Source organism: Adiantum capillus-veneris, chromosome 26, assembly GCF_014529385.1.
Source record: "Adiantum capillus-veneris isolate H3 chromosome 26, ASM1452938v2, whole genome shotgun sequence".
NCBI classification, from domain to species: domain Eukaryota; kingdom Viridiplantae; phylum Streptophyta; class Polypodiopsida; order Polypodiales; family Pteridaceae; genus Adiantum; species Adiantum capillus-veneris.
The window spans coordinates 91,687,549-91,714,351 of NC_140956.1; positions in this window are offsets into that span (position 1 = coordinate 91,687,549).

Here is a 26,803-nt window from a genome sequence, read left to right on the forward strand (position 1 = left end):
ATAATATTCAACACATTTGCTTAGTACCAAATATTAAATTCAATGTAGTTTTTTGTCATAATCACTTGTTTCGGTTTAAAAATCAAGCAATCCGACTAAGCTAGTCTGACCAAGTTAGGTGTTAGAGATCTTCTCTTAATACCATGGGGAATGCCTTCCTAATAATTAATGGTTACTTGGGTTCTTAATCCGATTTAGGCAGCATTGTGTGAAATGTACTAAGTCTTTCTAGTGGGCTTAGTCTCTATTGACCTTTAGCTTAAGTATTATAAAGGGAGTTTACTAGTGTGATGAGCTTGGGGAGGTGTAACAATGTTATATGACCCTCCAAAGTTACAAAAGTAAAATGCTGAAAACGAACAAACAAAAAATCAAAGTGCCACAATGTAAAATCTTAAGCTGGAAGAGAAATCTCAACTTGATTTGGTACTTCACTCACATGTATCGCCTATGGTACTAGAGCCCTAGAGGTTCCCAGTGTGGGCACTTTTCTTTGAAAAGCAAAAAACCCAAGGCATACAAAATAAGCACACACATCAAAATTGAATCAATGTGAAAAGACTTTGGGGGGTCAAAGAAAAGGTAATCAGTCAGGGGATGATTTCATGAGAAATTCCTTTTATCGTAGCTTAACTACAAGGCCTTCTAGGTATAGCCTCTAGTCAGCCCTTAACCATGAAATACTTGGCTCTCGCAATTAAACAACTTAATTGACCAGAGAAAATTCAAAAGCTTACCCATGGTATTAATAGTCGATCTTTAGTGCCTTTCGACCGTTAAATTAGTGACCCCGGACTTGTTTAATTTTTTATCTTTACAACTATTTATGTGTTTGATTATATTTGCACTTTAATGTTTATTGCTGATAAATGGTTTAAAATTCTGTTACCAATCAATTTTTTTGCCTACAACTGCATATGCTTTTTAATTGCTTATGAGAATGCAATTACTGTGCCAATGTTGTTTGATTTCGCAGTGACTGAAGGAGGTTAAGGACATTCATCTCAAAATCTCTTCCACCTCGACGAATGAGCTTCAACTCAATAGCTTCCGAGGACGGAATCTACATCAGGAAGGGGGACATGTTAACCCTCACGCACATTCCTATCACCTACGATGTACATTGTATTATTTATTTGGTAGAGTCAAGTACCGGGCTTGTCGGTCCAATAGGAAAAGGGTAAGAGTGATCGCTGATGAGAGGTGCCCTCTAACTGGAACATTCAAGGGATTAGTTGGCTAAGCATGGGCGCCCAAGTGTGAATGGGGCAAGCTCATATAAAAGTCAACTAAACCTAAAAATCACTCATTCTCTCATTTGTGCAATTGAAGAGTGCTCTTGCTCCATCTCCATCTTCTTGTTCTTCATCTCCTTGTGTGTGTATATGTAAGAGAGAGAGAGAGAGAGAGAGAGAGAGAGAGAGAGTGCGATAGAGCATTGCGGCGGCACAACGGCGGCGAGGCGGTTGAGCGCGGCGTAGCGGCGTCTCCCACTTCTTTGTTGCAAGGAATCCTCCACGATAGCAAGCGTAGAGCGGTGAGTGACACACCATCGCCATCTTTGAGCTTACTAGTTTAGGCTTGTTGTGTGCTTGGAGCCATTTGTGGCCCGCACATAGTGTATCGGCAAGTTCCTTGCATTGACATATGCGACATATGCGCACATGGATGCAATTTTGGATAGTCTTTTAGGTTATGGTGACTTGGCAATGGAGTGCAAAATTCTACAAAAACATTGTATCAGCATTGATTTGGACAAAACATTGTATCAGCATTGATTTGGACAAAAAATTATTTTTGGCACGTATTCAACTCCAACAGTAGCTTTCTATTTGGCTAGGATCAACTCTTCACGTGGGCGAGGTATCACGTAGAGCACAGTCACAACCGCCCCCATCTCCTTTACAACATTGCCAAGAGTCAATTGTGCCATCTGCTCCTCCTCCGAGTAGACTTTCAGCCATATTTCCAGGTTGGCCAAGCTATGGTCAACCGCTCTATCGGCCACTATTTCCCACACTGGCCCCCACCTGCACACGCCCCAATAGCGCAACCCCTCCACAGGATTTGCGGCCATTGGGAACTTAAATCCCGACTTGTATTGATTAATCCATATTAACTTTTTCTCTTTGTAATGGCACACAAAAAATTATTGGTTGGTCATACTATGTTTTAGTTTTTGCACAATCTGCTATGTGTTTGCCATTATGTTTTGTTTTTTTTGTAACTATGTTTAATTTTTGAAGGCAAGTCAAATAATGGCGGTTGATCTTTTAGTGATTTTCTTTTCTTCGTAATATTTTAAGTGAAAATATTGCGGACGACATGGTGTGAATGCCCTTTGAACTAAAGATGCTTGGGGTTTTTTATAAATAGCCAAAAGTACACTAGTTTCATTGATTGATTCATGCACAAAGTCACACTAATTAAGTATCTATTTTCTAAAGTTATTCCTTTAGATTTCTCTCATTCACATATTTACCATGCCTAGGCAAAATTGCAAACAACACAATCAGTGTGTTCAAACCCCTCCCCGTGTTGAGTCCATCAACAATGTGCATGCCAACTACATTCTCAACAGTGTATATGCTATGAATGCTGTATGCACAGCACAGAGTGCACACAACTACACGGACGCTCTCTGTGCAGTCAACAAGGCCACAAGCTCAATATTCAATTCCATGCAAAACAATGATTTCAATGCACATCCAACCGAAGGGGATATCGATCAAGTTGTCGCATTAGCCAACAATGCAAATATGATTTGGGGGAAACATGGTTTTCGCACCCCACAAGAGTGTGCATCCTTCAAACGACATGTGGAGCCTTGCGTAGAAGTGTGGATGGCACACATTTTTGTGCAAGAAATAGCCAATGGAACCACCACCACCAACAACAACAGCAACAACAATAACAACTATATCTCACCTTTCCTCCGATAATGTTAGAGAAATAAGGCCTTGACACCATATTAACATATTGTATTATTTTTTTTCCATATCTATCTTATTGTAGTTGTTGAAATAAGTTGTGTATTTTAAAACCTTTTAATATTAGTCTATTATCTTTTGCAGTCTTTAAATCTTGCTCAAAATTGAATTTCATTGAGGTTAGATATCACTTCATACGCACTCTTTTGGAAGAGGGACAACTAAAGCTAGGAAATGTGCATACAAGTGAAAATCCTGCAGACATGTTTACAAAGGTGGTCAACAAGGAGAAGTTGAGCTTTTGCTCATCTTCAATCGGCATTCAAGGATAAGAAGCCAGAATTGAAAGCAGTCACAGGTTTGGTTTGGAGATCAGTCTCCAAGTGGGAGATTGTTAAGTATGGAGCCTAATTTACCCTTGTAATTTTGTGTGGTAAAAGTGCACATTTGTAAGGCCCCCATTATGAGGAGAATCCATCGTGCGTGAAGGAAAATCACTCACCGGAAACCAAAATTTTCACGGACAAGAATCAGGGGAAACTTTAAAGGCCCCGAGACTTTTTTTTTCACCGGAATATTATGGCCGGACGGCGGCCGGAAAGTGGTCGGAAAACAACCGGTCGGTTGGCCGGTGGCCGGTAGTCAATGGCCGATGGCCGGTGGTCGGAAGTCAATGGCCGGTGGCCGGTGGTCGGAAGTCAATGGCCGGTGGCCGAATTCAAAAGCGGACTTGTCTTCTCAAGGGTGGCCACACATGGGCGGATTGGAGGGTCCGATTTGGACTTATTCGCATAAGGGCGGCTACACATGGCTGTCTCTCATAAGAGAGGGCAGCCCTTTTGGCCTATAAAAGGAGGCCATTTCTACACACATTTCATAGTGTAAAGTTGATGCAACAAGGTGAGTGTGAGGTGGTGAGAGTGAAGCAAGGCGGGAGCTCTATCAAGGGTTTAATCCCTTTGTAAACTACTTCTTCTTTTGAAGTGCTAAAGCCATTGAGTGGCTGCTTTCCCGTGGACGTAGCCCACATTGGGTGAACCACGCATATCGTGTGTACTCTCTCTCTCTCTCTCTACTCTATAATCTCTTGTGTGTGAAATCTATCTCTCTCCATTAAGTAATCTACAAAAAAATCTATTTAGCTACGTCTTATTTCCTAACACCAGCCACCCTGCTTTTGTCATTGTCACTCCGTCATAATCAACCTTTACCAATTTTTGAGCAAAGGCCACAGGCTCCAACAAGTAGGAGTCACCATTGAGTAGTTTTAATCCAAGGTATGGAGACATTTCAAGATCTAAACAATCTTTCTTTATCTCCTTGACAATACCACAATCCTTGAAGGGCAATTGCTCTTTATCTTGAAAGAACAAGTGGACTTTATCATCGGTTCCACCATTTGGTAAGTGAAAATATAGATACCAAGAGCTTGGTGTTGATCCTGTTGCATCAACTGACTTTGACATACTCTTCTAAGACATTTTCTGTAAAAAGAATGACATATATTTAGACAAGATGGATATTAATACATCCATATGAACCTAGGGCCATAGAGTCCCCTCTATGTTAAACCATGTGGTCCTAGGTCCAAGGGTGCCAACAAAATGGTTCTACAAGTGTACCGATGCCATTCTATGGTACTGTGATCATAGGTTCTCTTATGACATTAGAGGAACCTCGAAGTAGTATCCCTTGAATGCCTTAAATCCCCCTTTAGAGACTCTACACCAACACCATATGGCATCATGTGGCCTGAAGGCCATAGGGTCCCCTGCATGCTAGTAAGAACCTCTCTATGTTTTACATTGGCATCCTATGGCCCCCAGGCCACAAGATGGCCTCTATGTTTTGAAGAAACCCTTCATGAGGGTTTTTTGGCAGCCTATGGCCCCAGGGCCATAGGGTGCTCTGTATGCCACTAAAAAGCACTATTTGCTCTATATTGAGTAGACCTTGTGGCCTAAAGGCCATAGGGTCCCTTCTATGCTAGTAAGACCCTCTGTTTACTCTATATTGGCACATTGTGGCCTGAAGGCCATAGGGTTCCCTCTATGCTAGTAAGAAACTCTCTCTGCTATATGCTCTATGCTCTATATTGAGTTCCTATGGCCCCAAGGCCACAAGGTGCCCTCATTGTTTTCAAAAAACCCTCATTGTTTTGAAAACCTATAGCCCCAAGTGTAAGGTCTCCACCTTTCTCCAAAACCAATCCCACATGTAAATAATTGAACCTAATTTTTATACTGCAAAAAGTTACTATTTTTGGCAGTTTTTCTAAATCTGTCGGTGCCAAGATGTTTAGAATGTTATAGATCTTTAAAAAATGAATAAAAACAATTTTTGTAAAATAGTAAGTTTTTGGTCACCCGACCCGTCTAGTTTTGACCGGCTCGTCAAACTGCACCCGTATCCAGAATCTGAAAAAAATGCAATTTCGGACACTGGGAGCTGCTAAATATGGCAGGTACTCGGGATGATGCACCTTAGCTCTGTCTTAGCACAGCAAGCTTCAGAATTAAAATCCAAGTTGTAACGACTGTCTAAGGATAAAAATAATTTTTTATTTCTAAGGCTAGTAGGGGCACCGACACTCGGGGACTGGTGTGTGCACAGGCTCTAGGCCACTCGGAGCTTGCTTTAGTAGTTAGAGGGCACCCCCACTCATCTAGGAGCTTGTGGGAGAGTTTCCAAGCAAGAGAGAGAGTGTGAGACTCAATTAAACCAAGCAAATTGGACACTTGCAAGCTATGCACTCAAGCTGCCATGCATGACCAAAGTGCTCATCCAGATGCAATTAGCAGCATAATTCGACCTCTTGAGGTTGGAAGCCTATTTAAGGATGTGTTCCCACACACACACACACACAGATACTTAGTACACACACACACACACACACACACACTCCCTCACACACATACCTTGGGCAAGGTGCTGCCGGCATACACAATCTCTAGGAGAAGATTAAGGGAAGGAGGTGTTGCCAATTTCTTGTCAGATTAAGCTTCTTGGATCAGCAATTAAGGTCTTAATCAACTCGAATTACAGTAATCTCGAGTTAAATTCATGCTTACATCTTAATCTCTCTATGAATCCTTTATTTTTCGCTCTAATACTATGCATAAATCAACTACTCTACCTAGTAGCAACTCTCTAAATCACCTATGTGATTAATCTATTTCACTTTCTTAATCCCATTAGTTAATTATGCATTAAGTCGACCTCCTAATCACAAATTAATCCATGGTTAGTAAGAAGGAATTACCAGCTAGTCAATTCAATGATCGAGTGGTGGAGATTGACCCAATTTCTAGCAATGTAACTAATTAAACAACCGCAATCTATCATTACATTAGGAAAGAGTTTAATTAAAGGATTAAACTCATATTGCAAGAGATTAATGTGTAATTAGAAGAGTTAATTTCCCCTCTCAAAATTAATTATCACTAGAGAACGGAATTTCTTCCGCATATGCATAAGACGTAACTGCATCTTTTCATTCATTTTTGAGAAGGAATTAGTACACTAAAATCATCATTCAACCACTCTAATTAAGCAAGTAACTACAAGAACTGAATTCTCCAATTGCCTAAGCTAAGAACCTTAATTCATAGTCAATTTCCATAAGTTTAGGAGAAGATGCTATCCTAAATTGATGTAATTATGACTTGGATCACCTAATATTACCCCAAATTTACCCAAAAATAGATAGATGAGTAATAACCGTACTTGAAGTTAATCTACTCCATCCGTATAAGAGTAAGTGCTTGATAAGGCTAACCATGTTGTATCCGGACCGTTTGTGGTTGTTATGGTAATATTGGACACTAGTTCTTTTCCAAATTCATCATCTTTAGTAGTGAGTATAATGGCCCCAAAGAGGACCCATTTTGGTGGATCTCATTACCATGAGGCCGGAACAAGCAACACCAACGGAAAGGGAAAGGCTCCTATCGTCGAGCAAGCACCGGCCATCTCACGAAGCAATCAAGAGGAGATTATTGAGGTAGGTCTAATTTTAATTCAAGTACAATTTAATAACATTGCATTCGGTAAGGTAGGAAAGTAACATTAACCCAAAACATGTTGGAAGATCCAATGGAGACCACGGCATTTTAATTGATGCAATTAAATTCAAGTAGGAAAGAATGTTTTTGGGATATACTGTCTGGTATAGGAAAGACTGTTTTCTAGGAAAAATTACCTCGGCCAGTTCATTTTTAATTCCATTGTTGATTTAGTCCTGATCCCCCTCTTGATCATAGGGGGCAGCTCGCGAGGTTCTCGTAGTAGCTAGGATTACCTAGCTTAGGGATTTGATCCACGTCTTGCGTTCTTTGTGGTGGATACCCACGACTTGCGTTCTTTGCGGTGGGATGTCCATGTCGTGCTTTTTATGCGGTGGACAAATCTAGTTGTATGGGCAACTAGGTTACAACGGGTGGAGTTAACACTCGCTAGGGGATTTCATGCCTCCAGGACATTGGAAGTTTAAATGAAATGAGCTATTGAGTGAATTTTTACTAGAAAGATTGTTTTGGTGCCGCTTTGAAAAACTGTTTGAAGGGTTGTCTTAACACAACCTGTGAATCGAATTAATCAATGAATATATATGTTGAACAAAAAATGTGTTAGTAATTAGGACACACAAGGCAAAGTGTGAGTATGGGGGTGGAAAGTGGGGGCTTGGCTCGGGTTGCCAATGCCTATGAGAAGGGTGGTCCCGATTGATCGGGAATTCTCTGTCCCCATAGTACAGTAAATGACGTTAGAATTGCTCATTACACCAAAAGCAGTGAAGTCCCAAGTGTACGTGCCTCTGAAAGCGATGGGAGAAAAGGCACTGGAGATTTCTCTCCTTCTGGAAGGTGAGTCTTAAGACCGATAATTGGTTAGACATGCTTTCCCCTGCGGGGTAGAACTAGATCTCGTTGCTAGTAGGCTCGACTCAATTCATTTGGTGATGAGAGCTCGTCCGCTAGTTGATCCCTTAAACCACTTTGTTTACTTTCGCTATAGATCTAGTGGCCACCAGGTTTACCATCAGAACCATCGTTTGAGATTACGGGGTGGGGACCTCACACCAGGGCCATAGAGTTCTCTCTATGCCGGTATAAAGCACTATTTGCTCTACATTGGCACCCTAAGTCCTGAAGTCCATAGGGTTGGCCCCAAGGGTGCTCTATATGCGAGTGAAAAATATTGTTTTCTCTATATTGAGTAGAACTTGTGGGATGAAGTCCATAGGGTTGGCCCCAAGGGTGCTCTATATGCGAGTGACAAATACTATTTTCTCTATATTGAGTAGAACTTGTGGGATGAAGGCCATAGGGTCCCCTCTATGCTAGTAAGAACCTCTGTTTACTCTATATTGGCACCCCGTGGCCTGAAGGCCATAGGGTTCCCTCTATCTAGTAAGAAGCTCTCTATGCTCTACGATCTATGCTATGTGTTCTATGCTCTATGCTCTATATTGACATCCTATGGCCCCGGGGCCACAAGGTGCCCTCATTTTTTCCAAAAAACCCTCATTGTTTTGGGAACCTATGGCCCTGGCCAGGATGGCCCTGGCCAGGGCCATAGAGTACTCTCTATGCCAGTATAAAGCAATATTTGCTCTATATTGGCACCCTAAGGCCTGAAGGCCATAGGGCCTCCTCTAAGTTCCACAAGGTTCCCTCTATGTTTTCAATGTGAAGAAACCTTGGATCCATAGGATGTCAATAGAGTGCTCTATAGGGTGCTCTATATACCATTAAAAAACCCTTCATGATGGATCTTTGACAACCAATGTCCCTAGGGCCATAGGATGCTCTATATTCCAGTAAAAAACCATATGCCATCATGTGGCTTGAAGTCCATAGGGTCCCCTGCATGCTAGCAAGAACCTCTCTATGCTCTACATTGGCATCCTATGGCCCGCAGGCCACAAGGTGGCCTCTATGTTTTAAGGAAACCCTTCATGAGGGTTTTCTGGCAACCTACTAGGGCCATAGAGTGCTCTGTATGCCAGTAAAAAACATTATTTGCTCTGTATTGAGGAGACCTTCTAGGCTAAAGGCCATAGGGTCCCCTCTATGCTAGTAAGAGCCTCTGCTTACCCTATATTGGCACCCTGTGGCCTGAAGGCCATAGGGTTCCCTCTATGCTAGTAAGAAACTCTTTGTCCTCTATGCTTTGTGGTCTATATTCACTTCCTATGGCCCCAAGGCCACAAGGTACCCTCATTGTTTTGACAACCTATGGCCCCAGGGCCATATAATGCTCTCTATGCCGGTATAAAGCACTATTTGCTCTATATTGGCACCCTAAGGTCTAAAGGCCATAGGGTTGGCCCCAAGGGTGCTCTGTATGCGACTGAAAAACACTATTTTCTCTATATTGAGGAGTCCTTGTGGGATGAAGGCCATAGGGTCCCCTCTATGCTAATAAGAACTTCTGTTTACTCTATATTGGCACCCTATGGACTGAAGGCCATAGGGTTCCCTCTATCTCATTGTTTTCAAAAAACCCTCATTGTTTTGGCAATGTATGGCCCCAGGGCCATAGGGCACTATCTATGCTCTATGCTCAATGCTCTATATTGACATCCTATGGCCCCAAGTCCACAAGGTGTCCTCATTGTTTCCAAAAAACCCTCATTGTTTAGAAAAGGTATGGCCTCAGGTCCATAGAGTATTGTCTATGCCAATATAAAGCAATATTTGCTCTATATTGGCACCCTAAGGCCTGAAGGCCATAGGGCCCCCTCTATGTTCCACAAGGTTCCCTCTATGTTTTCAATTTGAAGAAACCTTTCATGATGGATTTTTGACAACCAATGGCCCTAGCACCATAGGGTGCTCTATATGCCAGTAAAAAACAATACTTTCTCTATATTGACACCATGTGACTTGAAGGCCATAGGGTCCCCTCTATTCTAGTAAGAGCCTATCCATGCTCTATATTGGCACCCTTTGGCCTGAAGGCCATAGGGTCTGCTCTATGCTAGTAAGAACCGATGTATGCTCTATATTGGCACCCTATGAGGGTTTTTTGGCAACCTATGGACCTAGGGCCATAGGGTTCTCTCTATGCCAATAAAAAATACTATTTCCTCTATATTGAGGATACCTTGTGGCCTTGGGTCCATAGGATCCCCTCTATGCTAGTAAGAACCTCTGTTTACTCTATATTGGCACCTTGTGGCATGAAGGTCATAGGGTTTCCTATATGCTAGTAAGAAACTCTCTGTGCTTTATGCTCTATGCTCTATGTTGTATGCTCTATATTGACATCCTATGGACCCAAGGCCACAGGGTGGCCTCATTGTTTCGAAAAAACCCTCATTTGTTTGGCAACCTATGGCCCCAGGGCCATAGAGTGCTCTCTATGGAGGTATAAATCACTATTTGGTCTACATTGGCACCCTAAGGCCTAAAGGCCATAGGGTCCCCTCTATGTTAGTAAGAACCTCTCTATGCTTTATAATGACATCCTATGGCCCCAAGGGCCACAAGGTTCCGTGTATGTTTTCAATTTGAAGAAACCCTTCATGATGGATTTTTGACAACCAATGGCCATAGGGCCATAGGGTTCTCTATATACCAGTAAAAAACACTGTTTGCTCTATATTGGCACCATATAACTTGAAGTCCATAGGGTCACCTCTATTCTAGTAAGAGCCTCTCAATGCTCTATATTGGCACCCTTTGGCTTGAAGGCCATAGGGTCTACTCTATGCTAGTAAGAACCGATCTATGCTCTATATTGGCACCCTATGGACTCAAGGCCATAGGGTCCCTGTATGCTAGTAAGAACCTCTCTATGCTCTACACATCCTATGACCCCAAGGCCACAAGGTGCCCTCTATGTTTTGAAGAAACCCTTCATGAGGGTTTTTTGGCAACCTATGGACCCAGGGCCATAGGGTGCTCTCTATGCCATTAAAAAACACTATTTGCTCTATATTGAGGAGACTCTTGTGGCCTTGGGGCCATAGGGTCCCCTCTATGCTAGTAAGAACTTGTGTTTTCTCTATATCGACACCCTGTGGCCTGAAGGTCATAGGGTTCCCTCTATGCTAGTAAGAAGATCTCTATGGTCTATGCTATATGCTCTATATTGACATCCTATGGCCCCAAGGCCACAAGGTTCCCTCATTGTTTCGAAAAAAACCCTCATTTGTTTGGCAACCTATGGCCCCAGGGCCATAGAGTGCTCTCTATGGCGGTATAAAGCACTATTTGGTCTACATTGGCACCCTAAGGCCTAAAGTCCATAGTGTCCCCTCTATGTTAGTAAGAACCTCTCTATGATCTATAATGACATCCTATGGCCCCAAGGGCCACAAGGTGCCCTCTTTGTTTTCAATTTGAAGAAACCCTTCATGATGGATTTTTGACAACCAATGGCCCTAGAGCCATAGGGTGCTCTATATGCCAGTAAAAAACCCTATTTTCTCTATACTGACACCATGTGACTTGAAGGCCATAGGGTCCCCTCTACTCTAGTAAGAGCCTCTCCATGCTCTATATTGGCACCCTTTGGCCTGAAGGCCACAGGGTCCACTCTATGCTAGTAAGAACCGATCTATTCTCTATATGGAACCCTGTGGCGTGAAAGCCATAGGGTTCCCTATATGCTAGAAACCACCAAGAGGGTTTTTTGGCAACCTATGGCCCTAGGGCCATAGGGTTCTCTCTTTATGGCCATAGGGTTTGTTGTATACTAGGGAAAACTCTACATGCTCTATCTTGGCATCTTATGGCGGTTGTCCTCTATGCTAATAAGAAACCACTATTGATCTAGGTTTGTCTCCTATTGCTTTACGGCAACAAGGTGTCATCCCCCATGCCAATAATTAAAATAAACCTAAATGCTCTACATTGACACCCTATGGCCTATGGCCCAGGTGTGCTCTATGCTACCCTAAACCCCTCTATGCTCTATGTTGACACCCTACAGGCCCAAGGCCACAAGCTGCTCTCTCTCTCTCTCTCTCTCTCTCTCTCTCTCTCTCTCTCTGATTTAAATTATTTATTTGACCTTATTACCTCCCTTCCCTCTCTCTCAGCTTTCTCTCCTTTGTTTGTCTCTCTTCCTCTCCTTTCTCTCTCAGTCCAAATAACTATTTTTTTCCCTCTACTCATCTCTCCCCATTCATATAGCAGGCAGTCCCTTGTGAAATTTGGGCGTGAATATCTACCGGTTTACCTGTAGCATCATCATTTAGGCACCCCCTACCAAGTCTCCTCTTTCTAAGACCTCTCTCACACCAACAAAAAGCGTACAATACAAAGGTTAGTTCTTTACTATTTTATTGTTTTACTGTTTTATTGTTTTACTAGTTTACTATTTTACAATAAGAGAGAGGTAAAGAAATGTATTAAAAAATATTGAGCTTACCTACGAGCTGTGTCATGAGGCACTATCGTGTTTGGGAGAGAGGCGCAAGGAGGGAGAGAGAAGGCGGAAGAGGCGGCACTGCAGGATGCTGCATGTTTGTGAGAGGCTCATGGAGGCGTTCGATGTCGTGATATATTGCACGCTTGAGAGGCGCACGGAGTGCGGCAAAGGGCGGCTATTCGTTCGGCGAAGGGCAGCGCGAGGTGCTGTTTGTTTGAGAGAAGAGGTGCAGCAAGGGCCGACAGAGGGGGGCTCTTTGTTCGAGAGAGGAGGCACTTTGAGGCGTAGGGAGGGCACGCAACAGAGGTGGCACAAAGGAGGCATTTGGGAGAGACGTATGGAGGGAGGACATTTGGAAGAGCTGTAGGGAGCGCGCACGGAGGGCGTTGGGAGAGGTGCAGGGAGCACGCAGGGAGCTATGTTCGATAGAGCAGAGTAGGGTTTCGAAAAGAAAGAGAGAGAGATAGAGATAAGGTTAATCAACTTTGTTAATTCAAAATTCAAAATTTGACTTACAAATTTTAAACCTAAACTTCCCACTCTCTTTATTTTGAATTTTGAAGGGTTTAAAATCGTTTTCTTAGGGGGAGAGGCATACCAAAGGATTGGAAACTTAAAGAGCTTTCTTCAAAAAAAACAAAAACTACGATATTTCTTTGTGCAGTATTGCTCAGGAGACTTGAAAACACATTTTGAAAAAATTTGGGATAAGCAAAGAAAAAAAGGCTTTTTTTCTGCTTACTAATTGCACATGTTTTGAAAGTGTGAGCATACATGCAACATACACATATTTATACAAATAGTATTTAAACGAGGAGGCCACATACTAGAATGGGTTGCAAAGGTGCTAGTGCGCATTTGCGAAGAGGCTTATAAAGGTGCACATACGCAATTTGATCACACATTTGATCATGGGATACTTGCATACCATCGTTTTTTATGTCCCTTCAAAGACGTAAACATATCATATGGATCCACGCGACTACTTGAGACACAGTTTCAATATATAATCAATGGTTGTGGAGACACCACATGGAATATGACAAATCAATGTGGATGTGCCACGTGGAATATCGTGCGGCTCATACTGATAGCCGTTTTTCGCCTTTCCATAATTGCCATAGTAAGCTATCTCACCCTATCAAATCACTCAAACATTTTGGTTATCCCTACCATTTCACTGTACATAGACGTGTGTGAGTTAAGGACTTTCTTCATATTTTCTTAAAACCCTCAGCTAGCTAGTCACTGGGCTAGTTGAGCCAAAAAAATAAATAAAATAAAAAAATAAAAAATATTATGGCCCATTTGTGTATAAATATTTCATTGAATATAGGGCCTAAATAAAAGGATTTTTCATAATTATTTTGGTATTTATTTAAATATTTCTACCTATGGTATGTTATTTATGCTATGTACATTGACTCACCATTACCATATTTTTTCTTACCATTTTGCATACTCTTTATTCCATATAAAAATAATTTCATGCAAACTTCTCTTATTTTTGGTGTAACTCTATCCCAACAAAAATCCAAAAAAACTAGTTCTATTTATGTGTATATTTTTTCACTATTGTGATTTTTCCCTTCCTACATCTATTCTCTATTACTCTCATAAAGTAGACCACCAAAAATATTCATCTTTTTATGGTAGACTTATAATGAGAGAGATTTATTTTGACCCCTTTATATTTTTTCCACCTATATTATTTATATTTGACATATACATATTTTTTTAGACCCCTCAATATTTGATTTTCTTAGTTGTACTATTCACTTATATCATGATCTCAACAATATCTTCAATGATAGACCTACCAAATAAGGTCAAGGGTATGTGGCATGCATGCATGCACCATGGGGAGCTCACTCTTGGAGGTATTCAAAAGAATCATCCAAAGAAGGACCTCACAAGGACTTTGTGCAGTGGAAAAAACAGTTGGTTTTGCTGAATTTTTAAAGATCACATGCTCCCCGAATTTGAAAAGGTGATACAAACAAAAGTTGTAGCTCGTGAGCTGAACTTTTACCTCAAATATTTTTTTGAGCTACGAGCTGTGAGCTATGATTTTATTGGTGGACCCCAGTTTGCCCATGCGATGCAGCCACACTCCCTCTTCCACTTTATCATTTTCCTCTTTCACACACACTTCTCCACTCATCATCTCTACCTCTCTCACCACTCCTCTCTGCACCCTACTCACCTTCTTCTCAACCTTGAAGAATAAGAGAAACCATGGTGAACTCATGTCTCCTACACACACTTTCATTCCAAAATTGACCACCTAGTCTCATTTTTCCTCATCCATATTACCCATATCTATCAAAAAAACCAAAAAATTCAGCCTCTTCTCTTGAAAGACAGCATCATTGTGATTGATTACTCATGTTCACTTACCTTGGCTCTCAAGGAAGGTCAAGAGTGGAGAAAAAACGTACCGTCAAAGCTAGTGGACCATCAACAAGAGTCAAAATTGACTCTACTCAAGACACTTGGAGCATCAACATTGTAAGAAATCCATGTTTTCTTACCTATTAAGAGTTTTTTCTTCCTTATTTGTATCCTACATGGATACTCCCATTGTAAATATCCAATTCCATTTGTAAATCAATAAAAATACTAACTCTACTAATTTACTAACACTAATTAACCTACTATGAAAAGTCCTATCAGCTCCACTTCTCTCCTCTCTCTCTTCTTCATCTATCCACACCAACTTCTTGATAATTCCAAGCAAAAGAAATTAGATAAGTGCTGAAAATCTAACCCAACCATGGTTAGAGGAGTAGCCCTAGCCTTCAAAATTTCTATAAAAGGAGGGTGTAGCTAGCACAAAAAGGGGGAGCCATAAGCAAGAGCACTATGCTATAGCTTGAGAATCCAAGCTCACTCAACCTCTTTAGAAGGAGCTCTTGAGTGGAAGCTCATTGTCTTATGCATATGCATGTGTTGTATTAGGGGTGATTAGCAAGGTAACTCTATGCCATTGTAAGAGAGAGTGATCATTCAATTGAGAGTAGGAAATCTATCATTTCTCCTACTAGTGTAAGCCCAACATTTGTTGAATCAAGGAGGGTGGATTTGGACTAAGCTTGGATACTTTGTCTCTCTTCCAATGTGAAGTAATGGACAATAATGATGTGTAAGTGTCTTGGTGTTTTTTAAGTTCTTGATAGCTTGTCTCTGGGTGTTGTCATCAATTCAGCCATAAATTCCACATATTGTAAGAGGGCAACAGGGTGGAGAGGACTCCCCTGGCCTTAAGACAGTGATTGGGGTGGCTTTTCTTGTGATGTGTTGTGGTGTAATTTACTCAAGCTATGCTGAACAAATAATAATCTCACTTTGATTGGTCGTGATGACAAATTTGTAAGAAGGTATTAATGCAACAAGCATCCCCTCCCCCTTCTCTCTCTTTCTTCCATATATAATTGTGTTTGCTTGATCACTGCCGATACATTTCAAAGCAGCCCGAGCATTATCCCTCTCTCTCTCTCTCTCTCTCTCTCTCTCTCTCTCTCTCTCTCTCTCTCTCTCTCTCTCTCTCTCTCTCTGCGCGTTCTAGTTCGCATCCAAAACTAGGTGGAGCCCCAAATTTGTGTAGGGTTAGGTTGTAGGTTTGTGTGTGTGTTTGTTGTTTTTTTCCAACCCCAACCCAATTGAGCAGCACAGGAGCCTAGAACAGTGCTTAGAGGCCACTCTTCTTGTTGCCCGCCCCGGACCGTCTCAATGCGTACCCCCTTATGTCCTAGCGGACTCTCGCTTTCTGAAATCACTATATACAGCACCATTAGGAAAAATATGAACCCTCTAGGGGCCCTTTGGGATTAAGGTTAATTAGAGGCCAGCCAATGAGAAGAGGGTGGTGGACACACTCTATGCCCTCAAAAATGTAGGGGGACAAAGTAGTCTTACACTTTTTAAATGGGCTCTTACCTAGTGAGAAGGGGGGGGGGGGGGGGGGCATATGGAACCTCCAACTTCCCTCCTTTTTGATCCGGTTTTGAAAAAATCCCAAAAATTTGAAATTTTTCAAAAATTTCAAAACTCAAATTTCATCTTCTGAAAACCCCCCTAAAACTATTTTATGGTCAAAAAAGCATTTTTTGATCTCAAAAAGTCAAAACGTGCATCCAAAAACCCTAAAATTCAAAATTTTTTAAAAACTTTTAAAAAATCTTTTTTCGCTATCCAGAGCTGCCCCAAAATTAGTTATTAGGCAAAAGGGATTTTCTCTCTCTAGAACCCCTTTTCCAACCCCTCCTTGGTTGCAACCATCACACTCATCCTCTATTCCAACACTCTCTCTCTTTACACCATCTCCATTGCTGCAGCAAGGAAGCTCCTCTCTCCTCCCCTACCACCTTCCATTGCCACACCAAGCAAGGCTTATCCACCTTCTCCTCCCAGTGCCACACCAAGCAAGGGTTGTCCACCTTCTCCTCCCATTGCCACAAGGGTTGACCATTTTCTCATATCACTTTATCACACCTACATTGTAGCAACAAGCAAGGTTCTTCTCCTCCTCCTAGTTTGCTTTGCTCAACCATGGCCAACTCTACTTCGCAAAGGCGACCAAAGGATGAGGTCACAACACTTGCATGCCACAACACTAGAGGTGTAGATGATGAGTGGGTGCCACAAGAGTTCACCAAAGGTGCTTGGGTATACATGCAACCATCTGCTGTTGGCCCTCATCGTGTGCGGAATCGTGCAAACTTGGATCTTCATTGGAAAGGAAAGCTCCTTGGCTTCAAGAACCGCAAAGACAAGGGGACCATAGCCATTGTGCAACATGTTTTCTCAATTTCAACCATGCACTTGCAACAACCACCTCGATTTCCAACACATTGTAAGTACATGTTTTGAGAATACAAAGCTAGGTGTGAAATCACAGTGTAATGTTATTATGGATTCATACTTAACATTTGTCATGCATTTATAGTCATATTTCCATCCACGTTGGTGGAGGAGCAGCCACTACATAGTCTCTTTGGCACATTCAATGCTATACATGCGGATATTGGAGCAATAATGTTCCCGCATCTTTGCCCAACCAAACTGGTTCAAAGAAGGATTTTCTTCTATTCTCACTCCTATATTGTCCCTACTTCTACACAAGCATTTGGAACGCTTGAACCCATCAAAGTAACTTCCTTATTAAGTATGGAGTGGCCGGTCCCAGATTTGTGGTCGGTAGCATCTTTCAAGCAAAAGATGATAATGGATGTCCAAAACTCTTTGAAATACTCTAAAGCTTCTAGGTCTATGGGCTTTGGGCTTGAGCTGGTGTTTGCCTATTCATTGTTTTGTGCACATTTTTAAAGAGTTTGGATTTGTGGAGACTACCACAATGCTTGTATGTAAAGATGCGCATTACGAGGAATTAAGAAGGCTTTTAGAAGAGGACTGAGGTTTTGTGGAGGGCATGCACAACGGGGACCGGTACCGTTGTAAGGTTGGATCTTCAGGTATTGGAATGCGCTATTTGAAATCCCGCACCTCCTTGTACATACAATTTTACTATGATCGTTGGATGTGCAAGCTTGGAGTGTGGACTCCCTTACAGAGTGTAGATGGCGCTATTGCAAGCTTTGACATTGCAGTGAAGTGCCCAACAATGCTTTGGAGGCAGTCCAAGTGAACAAGCATTGGACTCTCAGTAATGTTCGAGAAAATTTGGTTATTATGGGTTTTGAGGCCCTTCAACAAGCACAATTTCGTTTACAAGGTCACAAGGTGAGAATCCTTCCACCACATTTTCAATACATCATGGTTTGTCGATCATTAGATGCTTATTGTAATGAATGTCCGCAGATTGGGAAGAGAATGGAAGAAAAACTGAAGGTCGAGGAGGACTGGGGGATAGATGGAACTATGCTATCGATCTTATAACTTTGTAACTCTTGCAATTTTCATATTGATCCCTGCTGTAATCAACATGATTTGATTCGGCAAATCATGCCTTTGAATATAATGTTTTGCATTGGGATGAGAAATCATTTTTTGGTGAAAGTGCCTTGTTTTTTTAATGTCTTAAAAAAAGGGTACATTATAAAAGGGGGGCCACCTAACTCATTCACTATTTTCACTTTTGCAACTCCTGAGCTCCTCCACTCTAGGCTAAACATGGATGCTGCCACAGCCTTTGCATCTGTACCCACATCCACCCCTTTGTCACGCTTCATCCACTTCCTCGAGGACACCAAATACAAAGGGAAGTTGGACCTCCACACCTTTTTTACTCGTCTCCCTAACCTTGACGCCACAGTTGCCCTTCACATGGATGCATTTGAGGAGATTTCTGCGTTCATGGAGGAGCACATCATAAAATATTCTGTATCTATCCCCCCACATGCAGGGATCTGGGTGCCTTGCGATCTTTTGCGCTATATACACAAAGGTGATCGCCCATTCGCCAAGCGGTTGCAATGATCCCAAGAAATTGTAACCAATGCATGCCATTACTTGGACGAGCAAGCCCCTGGGGTGTCAGCGCTCAAGAAGCGCAAGTTGGGGGTGGAGTACCTTTCTCGGCTCGCAACATTTATCTTCTTGGTGAGCGAGGAACCTAATTTGGAGGAGCTCCGCTTACCACACCTTCAAGTTGGGTCCTTTATCAAGGACACCAAGGAGCAACAGGTTATCCCCATGAACCCTGCAGCGGAAGGAAAAGCACACTAGCTCGAGTACCCTAGGGGTCTTGAGGAAGTGGTTGAGAAATCCATAGTTGCGGTTGGCCCTAGTGATACTCCAGTGCCACTACCACTGACGGATGTGGCTATCCCAGAGGTAGAAATTAGCTGCTTCTCCTCAGTGTTAGTGGATGGGGAGGAGTTTGTGTTCCTGCATGATTTGGAAAAAGCATTTGGCCTGCGCATGGATGAATGCTTGAGCGTGCTATGCAACAGCAGTAAATGTCCCTTAGACAATACGCCAGATGTCCTAGAAAGCAAGCTCTTGCCAGATGGGGACTCTGTTGCTGACACTATTGCAGTTGTATGTGCGGAGGTCCTGGCAGCAGAGAAGTTGCACATGGCTGATGACGATTTCCAAGCCACGCAAGCCAAGGTTGAGGCTGCTAGGATGCCTATGCCATTATGCAACCTCCCATCTGATGATCCAAAGCTTGTATCTGTGGTGCATGGGACCATTGACTTGGATGCAAAGGGCAACAGGGAGGAAGATGACAAGTAGCAGGAGGTAAACTGTATCCTAATTTTCATGTTACTATTTTATCCTTCGTTGTCTTTTTTCTCAACCTTCCTTGGTTTATGACAAGATGTTGTGGAGGTTGATGATTTTGCTGCAACGACGGGTGGCAAGCGGACGGGCTTTGGACCTCAAGCTTCCCTTGCGCATTACCTCGGACAACTCCCCCCTGGCGATGTGGCCATTATCCATAATGAATTTACTCCCCAAGCCCATTTTATGACTTGGTCGTTAAAAGCTTTGAGCAAGTTTTTGTGTTTGATTACCATTGCTCAAACTGCGCATCAAGTGTTCCTAGTGCGTAGATCCCTTGTATGCACAGCGTTTGGCACTGGCTTTCGTGGTAAAGTGCTTGCCCAGATAGGGATACATGCTTCCATTGGCTCAACTGGCCCAAATGCCATAGCGCAGTCCCTCTTGACTGGGGAGTTTCCTTACGCGCAAAATAGGCGCCAGGAAATGGTCAAAAAATTTCTGAACTCCTCAGATACATGATGTAAAATCACCGTGCTAGAAGGAATAAAAAATATTTGAAATTGTCTCTCTATATTGCAAATTATTTTCAATCTGATTTGTCAATCTTGAAAATTGTTTCAATTGGTGATATGAATTGTTTTTTGACTTTGTTATTTCAAGGTATGTGATTGCAGTCAATTTGAGTATAATTGTGATTTTTAAGTACCCTAGGGGGTTAGATTAGCCTATAAGGGGCAAAAAATGCCTGACCACAAGGGCGCGCAAATGGCCCATCCATCAGTTTTGGATGGGCCATTTGCGCGCCCTTGTGGCTAAGCATTTTTTTGCCCCTTATAGGCCAATCTACCCCCTAGGGTACTTAAAAAGCACAAATTTATTGCAATGGATTGGTTTTGCATCATTCATTTAAATGCAACCTTTTTATGGAAATTCCAGTATATGTTCACACTCAAGGACACTAGAAAAGCTCAAATCAATTATGAAATGAAGTTTCCAGCAAACTATCACTTGCTTTAGTTCTACCTACTACACACACCCTTGCACCAAAAAGTCAAATTACATTGGACACTTGGTTTCCCAATATGTTATTTGTTTTGATATCCTATAAGGAATTCAAAGCTTGAAATGACCAAAAAAAGGTGTCCATAAGGATCCATATAAAATATTGATGCAAAACCAATAGGTTATAGTAAATTTGGTTATTTTAAGTACCCTTGGGGGTAGATAAGCCTACAAGGGGCAGAAAAAGGCCTGGCCACAAGGGCGCGCAAATGGCCCATCCATCAGTTTTGGATGGGCCATTTGCGCGCCCTTGTGGCCAGGCCTTTTTCTGCTCCTTGTAGGCTTATCTACCCCTAAGGTTACTTAAAATGCACAAATTTACTGAAATTGACTACAATTACATACAGAACTTGAAATTACAAAGGTAATAGACAGAGTAGACACAACTGTTGATCATATTGTCATTGGAAAGTCAAATCATTACAAAGATAAGGGTGTGCAATACAAAAAGAGGGGTAACTTCGGCTAATGCTCGAAGTCTCGTCGCAATCGTTGTGCAAGCTGCATATCTTTTGGTTGTATTGTCACTCGCTTTGCATGAATGGCACATAGGTTGGTATCTTCCAACACTGAAATGATGTGGGCCTCTGCAGCTTCTTGAATAGCCTCTAGCGCTATTGCTTGCATTCTATACTGATTTCCATAGCTTTGAAGCACTTCCTTCACAGTGCGAGCAAAGGGGGCACGTCGAATCAAGAGCTCCGTCGTCTTTTGGTAGTGGCGGATTTCTGCAAGTGCCCTTGCTATTTTTCGACGCCGCTGCGGTTGTCTTGGGGGCACTTGCACATTTGCTGGCGGGCGGCGTGAAGGCTTCTTGAAAAACTTAGACTTGCGTCTGTTTACATGCTTAGGGGCTGGTTCTGCAGCCTGTTCGGATTCTTCCTCTTCCCTTGGTTGCCAATCTTGTCATGTGGGGAGAGCTCCCTTGCCTTGAGGCAATGTCTTCCCCCCAACGGCCACCCGATGTGTGCGCGGTATGTTTTCTCGCAACCATGGTGGCTCACTCTCTGATTCGATGTCTGTATTGACCCCCCGAGTCTTGGATGGTCCTGCTTGTGATTGGGGACGCGACGGCTGCTTCCTATCGGACTCTGATGTTTGCTGGCCCTCTGCTTCTCTCCAGCATTGGGCACGTTGCTTCATTCTCTTTCTAGGTGTTATATCTTGAGGAGGTGGAGATTCAACAGTCCTTGATGAGTCTCGTGCCCTACCACCATGCCCACTACCAGAAGAGTTCCTGGAACGGCCAGGTGTTCGTGGCCGTTTTCTTGTGCCTTTAAGCCATGACGGCTTCTCACATCCTTGGAGGGTGTTTTTGTTGGTAGGCGGATGCTCTTTCGCGGTTTGTTTGGTGCGCGCCATTTCGTTGGTAAGAGCTCACTTGTTCTTAAGAAATGAGTGATTTATGAGAGCATGCAATATTTATAAGGGCCCATTTAAAAAGGGCCCTGTTCACACTAATTTTTTTAAAAGAAGTATTATTTTTTAAATAAACATGTCGCTAAGAGTTGGACCCTGCGTTCACGTTTAGTGACTCGCACAGTATCCACTTTGATCCTTGTCGCACTCTACATCGCCGCCATGCAGCATGCTTGGTGGGACCTTGCGACATTTGCCACTTGTTGCTATGCTCTTGACGACTCCATTTGCGCACTTCAATAGAAATCTTGGATTGTCGCGCACGCTCCATTGTGAGCTTACGAGCAAATGTTGTGCGAAAAAACCAGTTGAACATCTCCTCCAAATAATTGGATTGCATCATTCCACCACCATGTCGAGTATTTTTGAAGTACACTCCCCTTGCTCGATAATGGGACTTCTCCATGCCTTGAGTGCTAAAAATTTCAAGCGATCCATACTTGTGCATAAAAAATGCACCATGCGCAAACAAGATATGTTGTTCACATGAGCAAACGATCCACATTAGTAAATAAAAACAATCCCTTGTAATGAATACACCATGAATGACTTACCATGTAATGTGTGATGTTATTTTCACCCCAAGAAAGGGTGAAGACCTTGGTAAAATCTGCCAAAGCTTCTTGAAATGATTGCCGTTGTTCTTCTGTTGTGCTGTTAAGGCTCATAAGCTTGACCATTTTATCAAAATGGGCCGAAACTTGCTTGCGCTTGTTTGCAAGCTCGCCATTTGAATCATTGTCAGTAGTAGCTTTGCATAACTCCTTCCAAAGCTCCCAAAGGTTACCTGCCTGCTGGTTGGAGCTGCTTTGAGCATCATATCGACTTGGCTTTCCTTGGGAAACTTTCTTCAAAAAGTGTCTAGCTTTTTGTCCACTCATTGACACTTGTTGAGCAATTTCATGGGCCTCCCCTGTGTTCTTTGCAGCAACTATAGACACATTTCCATCGTGACAGCCAATGGAATTCAAGAGTACCTCCACTCTTTCGATCGCTTCCTGGGACTTTTCCAACGGTTTCATTGTGAAAGCATAGTCAATGTGGAGCTTCAATAGCCTATCAAAAATACGCATGAATGCGTGTAATGTACAAAAATGTACATTCGATAGAGGAAATCGAAAGATTGGATTCCAAGTGTGGTCCTTTTGATCACGGTCTGGGGCATTGAGCATGGGACATCTCAGAATAGACGCTTCCCATTCTCTACCTTCATCTCCGACATCATGACAATCTAACCCTTGTTCTCCATGCCCTTGCCATGGAAGCATGTAACTGGCCTTTGCAGTGCTCTTATGTGATTTTTGTCCATTAGGTTTGTACCCTCGGGTGAAAAATGGACAAGGCATGAGAGAAGAAGCCCCTTGTTTGCAGCCAAGCAAACACTTTATGGTCTTCAAATCCCCACCTAAGTGCCACTCCACATCATAACTACCAAAGCCCTCAATCTCCAACTTCTGACCTGCAATTTGGGAGTGTATTACTTCTGTGATCCATGGAGTTCTCTCAAAAATCCACGAAAGTACTCCATTGGTCTCTTTGGGCACCTCAATAGCACCCAACCACCAAATGTCTTTCTCTGATTGCATGCTAAAAGATAGGGTGGGATATGGCTCGACTGAATCCCTTCGCTTGGTTTGCAGAAGGGCCTCGTTCATTAGAGTGACACTTAGCCTCTCTAACCTTCGGCCTTTCACTATTTGACACTCATCGAGTTTCAGCACAAAAGTGACTTTTGTGCCAAGCACTACAAAATAAATAGTGGTAAGACCTTAAACTTCAGCTTCTATGAAAAGAATAATACCAAAGAAAAAAGTAAAGTGTGTCACCTTCTTCAGGTAACTCGTAAAATCTAAGCATGGCTTCTTGAAGCCTTCTAAGATCCACGAAAATATTGTTCCACATTGTGTAAGGAAAGCCCTTATTCGAAGGTCTTATGGATTGTTTCTTACCTTTTCCCCTTGTCTTTGTTGCGCATGAAGCATAAAGGGAAGTTGGCATTGTGTCCTCAATGTGTAGGTATGTCCCAATGCGGGAGAACACATCTTCGTTTGTGGCCTTCTTTGCGAGCTTGACCTTGTGAGGAACGGGAAATAGGTTTTCCACAATGCCATGTTCTTTGAGGGCATCCTTTAGGAGTTGAAAAATAGCCTGATAGGCTTTGGTGCTGATTCCAGCCTCATCACAAGCTTGTTGAACGTCATCATCATTAACCACATTTCTTAATTTACGCATAAGGTCCTTGCTGACTGCATCCTTAATGTGCTTACCTCCAGGTGATTGTAAGATAGAAATAACGTCCTCAGTATTGAGACAACTAGTGAGAAGGTTGACTCGATTATCTTGGCTTGTTCCACCGCATGCCTCCTGGATGAAGTTTCTAGCCACAAATAAACATAAATGTTAGAAATAGTGTGAAGTAAGAATGCAGCATGCAAGTAAAGACCAAATCACCTTGTGGCTGTAACTCGTCGTTTGCGTGCTCCTCAGGAATGTGCAAGAGTTTCAATGGATGAATACGGGCGTTTGCGTTCCCTTGCACCAAGGGGTGTTTCTTTCAAGTATGTGATGGTGTTGGTAAGCTTCTGGATGTGGGACTCCTTTTCTTGCATTTGTTGTTCAAGACTTTTAACTACCCTCTCCGAAGAGGCAACACTCTCTTGTAATGCCGTCGTCTTGAAGTGAAGAGCTTGACATTCGTGCATCCACATATGCAAAGAAGCACCTGCACCCATACACAGGCGCTTGCAATAGCCTAACAAGCCAGCTTCTCCCCTCCCAAGAAGTTGAAGAAATGTGGAAAGGCTATTAAACGGTGGATGGAAGCGGCTTATAGGATCGTAAGGGTACAAATGGCCATCCACCCAAATGTCAACAATGGTCTCACAAGCGGTGCGACGTTCCTGTGATGACCTTTGATCACCTTCACTAGTGGTCTTCGGTGCAAATGCCGTGGGTAAGCGAATATGTATGCTTTTGGTGTGCGGAGTACGTGGTGGTGGAAGCAAACCATTTGTGATGTCCGTGAGCACCATGAAAGCTGTTGCGTGAGGAAGCAAATGATGAAAAGATAGAGGGAGAAGGGTAGAGAGGCCGAGCAGGATGGGAGGAGAGAAGGAGGGAGGGAGGGGTGGGAGAGATTGGGGAGAAGGAGGAAGGTAGGGGCAGAGAGGGAGAGGAGAGGGAGAGGGAGAGGGAGAGAGGAGGGAGGAGGGAGGAGGGAGAAGGGAGGAGGAGGAGAGAACAAAATGTTTATTACTTTTTGGGGAAAAAGATTTTTGAAAAAATGGACTTTCTAAGCTTGTGGGTTAAAAAATGGATCAAAAAATTATTTTTGGATATGTATATATGTTGGGAGGGAGTTTTAAGTAAAAAACAAATAAAAATGAAAATTTTTAAAAAAAGTCAAATTTTGACTCTTTTTGACCCACGGAGTTGCTGATGTGGACACACCCCTATGCTTCCTTCACTTTAAAAAAAGCTAGAGAGAGAAAGCAACCCTTTAGGTCCACATCCTACATTTGTCTAAAAAAAAGGTTAGAAAAGCCTACTCAAAACTACCTTCTTCAATGCCCTTGCCCCCTAAACCCCACACAACATTAGCCTTAATCCCTAAAAATTAGGATTCCTTACAAGGCCCATGCAAGGTTCATATTTCTCCTAATGCCCTATGGCCCAAAGTCCATAAGATGCATATATTGCTCACCACAAAACACCAATAGATAGTATCATGTGGTCATAAATCCATAAGATCTATATATATTTAGCTAGAAACATCAACATATAGCATCCTATGGCCTTTTGTCCGAAGGATGTTCATATACTCATCATGAAACACCTACATATAGATCCCTATGGACCTAAGGCCATAGGATGTATATATATAATCATATCAAGACACCTACATATAGCATCCTATGGACCTAAGTCCAAAGTATGTATATAAACGCGTTGTGTCCCTAAGGCCACATGATGCTATATACCCATCATGAGACAACTACATATAGTTCCCTATGGCCCTCAAGCCATAGGATGTATATTTACTCAGCAAAAAACACCTACATAAAACATCATATAGACTAAAGGCCATATGATTTATATATACTCAACACAAAACACCTATATATAGCATCCTATGGCCCTAAGGCCATAGGATGTTATATACCCATCATGAGACAACTACATATAGTGCCCTATGGCCTAAGGGCCATAGGATGTGTACATATGCATCGCGAAACACCTACATATAGCATCCTATGGCCCTAAGGACACATGATGTTATATATCCATCATGAGACAACTACATTTAGTGCCCTATGGCCCTCAGGCCATAGGATGTGTACACTTGCATCACAAAACACCTACATATAGCATCCTATGGCCCTAAGGCCACAGGATGTTATATACCCATCATGAAACAACTACATATAGTGCCCTATGGTCCTCAAGCCATAGGATGTGTACACGTGCATTGTGAAACACCTACATAGAGCATCCTAAGTCCACATGATGTTATATACCCATCATGAGACAACTACATATAGTGCCCTATGGCCTGAGGGCCATAGGATGTGTACAGTTGCATCGCGAAACACCTACATATAGCATCCTATGGCCCTAAGGCCACAGGATGTTATATACCCATCATGAGACAACTACATATAGCACCCTATGGCCCTCATGCCATAAGATGTGTACAGTTGTAAACACCTAAATATAGCATCCTATGGCCCTAAGTCCACAGGATGTTAGACACCACATCATGAGACAACTACATATAGTTCCATATGGCACTTAAGCCATAGAATGTATATTTACTC